Raw genomic sequence first — 6,000 nt, forward strand, 5'->3', positions numbered from 1 at the left:
AAGAAAAAAAAACCAACAAAGTATGAGAATGATCCCCTGTGATGTGCAGAGCCTACTCTGTTTCAGGCATTCATGTTTCAGAATTGCCCTCTGGGCTCTAGGTTCAGCAGTGCCTGGCAGCACAGGAACTCCAGGTCACTTGGCGTGATGAGTGCTGTTGTCATTCATCAAAAATGACTGCACCTGAAACAAAGAATTAGCCTTCCCAGCAGACTTTTAGACACTTCTCTGGTATAACAGGTGGTCCTTTTCAGGACCCAGAGTGATTTTTCAAAGACCTAAGTTGTGTAGCTCATAAAACAGAATTTATATATTGCAAGTCCCAGCACATACATAATACCAGGTACTTACCTCTGAGTTTGAGGATAAAGTACTATCTGACAGGTTATGCATAGTAAATCAGATAAAAGAGAAAGAACACTTGTCAAAGTTTCCACTTTACAATCAGGTGTCTGAGTTATGCCATGTGTAAACATTTTATAGCCATGCCTTTCACCTGAATAGAAGCTAGGCGTTCCCAGTGCAGATGGAGCTCTTCAAAATGTCACCATAGTATAAACTCCTTCAAAATTCTGAATGTGGGGTCAGCATAACAAATGTCATGGGCAAAGGTATTTGTCACTGAGCCTGGTGACCTCAGTTTCACACTTGGAACCTGTGTGGTGGAAGGAAAGAACCATCTTGGGCAAAATGTCTTTTTACCTCTTCACGCTGTCAACTGTATGTGTTCCCACACACATGCACACAGACATGGAGAGAAATAAATGTAATGAACAACTATGAACTTGGAGTATATTTTCTATCCCACCAAAGAAAACGGTGAGGAATATTTGGTCTATTAAGCTAGCAAATTCAAACAAATGCAGTAAAGATGTCCTAGGCTAAGAAAGCCTTCTACTAAAGTTGTGATGTAGTGTGACCTTCGAAAGTTCATGTGTTGAGATCTTGTTCATCTGAATTTCACTACTGAGACCTGGTGAGAAGTCAGAGGTCACTCAGGGCATGACGTCACAAAGGGTTTCCAATTACCAGTGTCTTCTACATCCATGACTGTGAGGTGAGAATTTCCCTTCACCACACACTCCTGTCAGGATGTTCAGCCTCACCATGGGACCAAAGGCAATGGAGTCAATTATTCACAGACTGAAACCTTAAAAACTGTAAGTCCCAAACAAACAAAAGACCCAAACCTTCCCTGTTTTAAGGTGACAACACCTGGTGTTTTTGCTACAATAACAGAATGTTGACGAACACAAATACAAAGTCCCAATAGTATGGAGAACCCATTTCCCAGCATCCACCGAGCCCAGAACTTCACCTTGGCACTGACAATTCTTGCTTGCTCTCTATATCTAGACAAGATTGCTTGAGAAACAGCAGTTCTTCTCCTTTAACTGTCCCCAACAGAGGCGCTTTCCTTCTAGAGGCAATGGATAAAGCAATACTGACAAAACAAAGAACCAAATCCATATATAGTTTGCACTGATTCTAAAGACCCCTCAGTAGCTGATGCTTGTCTGGATTTTATCTCCCATAGCCTAAAATTCCTTATCATTATTTGTGTGTCTGTGGCACGGGGGGGGGGGGGGGGTTGGAGGTAGTAGGTCTAGGTGGTGTTCATGAGTGGTGAAGTACCAGCAGATACCGGAAGCAAACTTGGGTCTTCTAGAAGAATGACCCAATCTCTTAACTGCTACGTCATCTCCCCAGCCTCCAGACTCCTTTAAAACCTACTCTCCTATGCTCTGTCCATGACAAATCATCTTGTGTCATGGGATAATGGAAACATAAATATCTCTAAAATGAATTACTTATTTCCACATTCCAGTTAGTCATGATAAAATATATTTTTTGTAGAACCAAAATGTTATCAAAAAATGACAGAAAGCTCGTTGGATTTCTCGTCTCTGTCTCTCTCTTCAGAACTATGGTTTGCATTTCAGCTATATAACATTTTTCCCACTCAAACTGCCCTTATTTTATATCTTTATTTAGTTTTTCAATATAGCTGACATTTTCAGGGTTAAACAGGAAATGATAAAACTATTCTGAGAGATGTCAACCAATCAAGCTGGCCTAAACATAGTATAATTTAGAAAATTTTTATTTTCACAGAAATTACGACTTCCTCTTTAAAAATCTACAAACTTCAAACATAGTATAATTTAGAAAATTTTTATTTTCACAGAAATTATGACTTACCCCTTAAAATCTGTAAACTTTGCTTTAAAAAAATCATGTGTTGCTCAGTTCATGAAAAGGAAATGATCTCAGAATATGCAGCCCATGTAAAGTGGTCTGTAGTGAGTGTATTTGGGTAAGTGGCCACACCACTTAGGGCATGGCTTCAGGTTCCTACGAGACCAGAAGGGAGGGCGAGAGAGAGAGAGACAGACAGACAGACAAAGAGAGAGAGAGAGACAGAGAGAGACAGAGACAGAAAGACAGAGAGACAGACAGAAAGAGAGCCCACCTCACACATCCACACCTTGTTAGAGTTTTTCTTTTCCCACCACATCCCATTGCAGCTTCAGCCCCAAATAAGCACACAGAGAATTATATGAATTATAAAACTGTTGGCCAATGGCTAGAGCTTATCAGCTAGCTCTGCCTTAATTATTAACCCATTTCTACTAATCTAATTATTTTCATGTGGTCTCATCTTACCAGAGAAGGGTCCAGTCCTGTTACTCCATCCTAGGCTACATGCCATCATTCTTTGGTCTCCCTCTGCCTACCTTTCCCTGGATTCTCCTCATCTCCTAGTCCTACCTATCTTCCTGCCTCTATTGGTCAAACAGTGTTTTAGTCATCAATCAATAAGAAAAACATATATGCAGAAGGACATCCCCCATCATCATCCTCAAATTAAAGTATATACATACATACATACATACATACATACATACATACATATGTACGTACTTACATATAAAGTTTTAAACTACTTAACCCCTTGTGCTTGGTATTGTTTGCTAAGCAAAATGAAAGGTGAAGCCAGCCCTCCTCAGCAGCAGTCTACAGTTGTGACTGCTTCTTCTAGGATGAGTCTGTTAACCATGTGAAGGGCTCACTAAACAATTACAATGATCAAGTTGTTCTCCTAAGATTCTGGTAACCCATAAGGAGGGTAATCAGCCCATGTTGTCTTACATTGCTTAGGTATATGAAAATTCTGGGGTCAAAACTTCAACCCCAAGTAAGGTTTTCCAAAGACCATCCCACCATGCAGTTTTTAGGCGAAAAGAGGTATTCGCCAACTAACTCATCCACACCTCATGGAAAAGCCTGAGGCTACCTCAGACAGAGGTTACTGTAGCAGGAGCTGGAACCAGGATCCTGCCAGGCGCTGCCATCTGTTGCAGGGTACCATTCCTGCCGGCCAGTAGTCACTCCTTTGTAATTCTAGGCTACTACTCCTTTTGCTAGGAGTACCAAGACTTCAAGGCTCTGAATATGTTCTACCCAGGCCATTTCTCGGGGCTGATCAGGGAGCTTTGACTGTTGAGGTAACAACTAATTTGGGCATAGAGAGGGCTTGCTTACTTCTTGGTAGTAAAGAAAAATTCAAAGCCGACCTACTCCCCAAAGAGCATCCATCTGGCACACAACTTCACCTCCATGGATGTCGGTGCAAAGCAAGTCAGCGGTGAGCTGCCCAGTCTGCTTGCAGAGACATGAACGACAAGGTCCATTGTCTCTGATCCAGAAATGCCCTGCCTACTGTCAGCTCCCACAAAGCAGTGGCAGGCAAAGTGAACAAACACTTCATAAGAGGAGAAATGAAATCCCAGATAAGACTGTCTCCTTTTATCTTAGAAACTCACAAAGTTTATCATTGCAGCAGCTGATTTTATTTTAATTACCAAAACAAACCGCACTACTCGGCATGAGAAGAAAGCAAGGAAGGGGCATAGTGCACACCCCCACCACCCACCACTGTTAAATCAATAACCCATTCTACCTTTAGTCAGAGTCATGTATGTATGTCACTAAACAAGCTCACTGACCTTAAGTTAATATATAGTATATTCAGAAATTCTGAAGAAGTAAAGGCTTTTAGTCTTAGATAAGCACAGCGCTATTAAAAGATAAAATATGTATATAGTAATTTGTCAAAGTCAGTGACTATTCAACACAGATAAAATGAGCTTTCATCACTGGAAGAATTGCAGTCAGAGGTTGGATGAGCTGAAGGCGCTGTTTCTTGCTAAAAAAAATAACATGTTTAAATGCAATTCTAAAAGAAAATTAGTGACACTTAGAATTTAGCATATTTGTTTAGCATTTTTTGCAAATGTCTCAGTGAATTTTCTAAAGAAATGAATGTAAAAGTGTAAGTCTTGAGAAAACAACCAAACTACAGTTTATCTGAAATTACAGAGAGGGTCGTCCAGTATAACAAGAATTTCTATTTAAGTTGCCCCTGTCTAGTTGGAGGAATACATTGCTGACCTTGCAGGGCAAAAACCATAAAGACATACAGATAAGTCAACAGATACTACAATTTGAATAATAGCTAACACATTTGCATTCTTCATTCATCTATCTCTTGTATTTGGGGTCTTCATCTTTAGGGAAAAAAAAACCAGGTATCCAATATTTTAATTTATAAACAATCCATATTTTTAGTTGGGGCTGCCAAATGGGCTATTTCAAAGACAAAATTTGCATTTTACAGAGACTCCATTCGAAGCTGCACACATTCCATATACATTAGCAATGGATGCCTGTGTATTAACTATAGGCTCTGAGACACATCACCTCATTTCTTGCACTTACTGTCTGAGGTGGGAGGAACAGTTGAGCAAGGAAACAGCTGCAAGAACAATGAACAGATCTGAAGCCAGGAAAATATACAGTGCAACTAACAATTATATCAGGACACAATGCTTCATCTATGACAGGTGTGCTCCAAGTTGACTGCTTTATGCGACGAAAAATACAGAAAGCTAGCCTAACAGGGAAATTGCTGTGTTATTAACAGAATGTTGTGGGGGGGCTCCTGGAAACAAACTGGTAGTTAATTGAGAAGAGACGGGATAATTTTCTTCTGCTGACACCATGCTTTTTGTTTCCTTCCTCTTTCTCTTCACTATTATGATGATGATAAAAACATCAGAATACCCCTGCTACCATACAATCTACTAAGCTTTTCTTTATGATAATAATCACATGATTAACGGGGCAGATAGTCTCAGAATAATAAAGACATTGCTGTCACAGAACAAACCAAGAATGCATGAGTTTATTGAACTTAATAAAGCTTAACTGGTATAAAAACAGAATGACACTAAGAGGAAAGTCCAGGTCAATGTATGTCTGGCAAAGGGCACAGATATCTGTTATGCGATACAAGATACTTGAAGAGAAGCTAAAAACACAAAACTCTCCTTTCGGGGGCTGGAGAGATGGCACAGTGGTTAAGACTATGTAATGTTCTTACAGAGGCTCTGCTCTTGGTTCCCTCATGGGGCAGCTTAGATGACCTGGAACTCCAACTCCAAGGGATCCTGTACCCTCTTCTAGACTCCCCTGGCACTAGCACAACAGCATACACCTGTGTACATACCCACTATTGCTAAAATTCCTTCCCAGTCTCTTCTGGGACTTCCCAGACTAGGCAATGTCTGCTCCTCTGCTTAAAGTCCCAAAGACAAACTGAGGTACAATTCCACCCAAAGTTCACTTTGGGGAATGAATTAATTTATTAAGCATACTAACAGAGCATGCCTGGGTAAGGGTTTATTTACAGGGGTACAGACACTCCTTTCCCCCAGCAGGCTAACCTGGGAATCTTTCCTGTCAGTGTTTGTTAAGGGCTTCTTTGTAACCACACAAAAAGAGCCCCTTCCCTTAGTCTTCCCTACCCTCTAGCCTCTTCCTACTGCCAGTTTTATGCCACCAAGACTTCCTAATTATACAAGGCCTCAGAGACTCCAGGGTCATCCCAACCTTCACAAGCTCCCAAACTGAATCTGACTGAGAAAGGCTGGATTA

Source organism: Mesocricetus auratus, unplaced genomic scaffold (genome assembly GCF_017639785.1).
Source record: "Mesocricetus auratus isolate SY011 unplaced genomic scaffold, BCM_Maur_2.0 Super-Scaffold_6730, whole genome shotgun sequence".
NCBI lineage: Eukaryota > Metazoa > Chordata > Mammalia > Rodentia > Cricetidae > Mesocricetus > Mesocricetus auratus.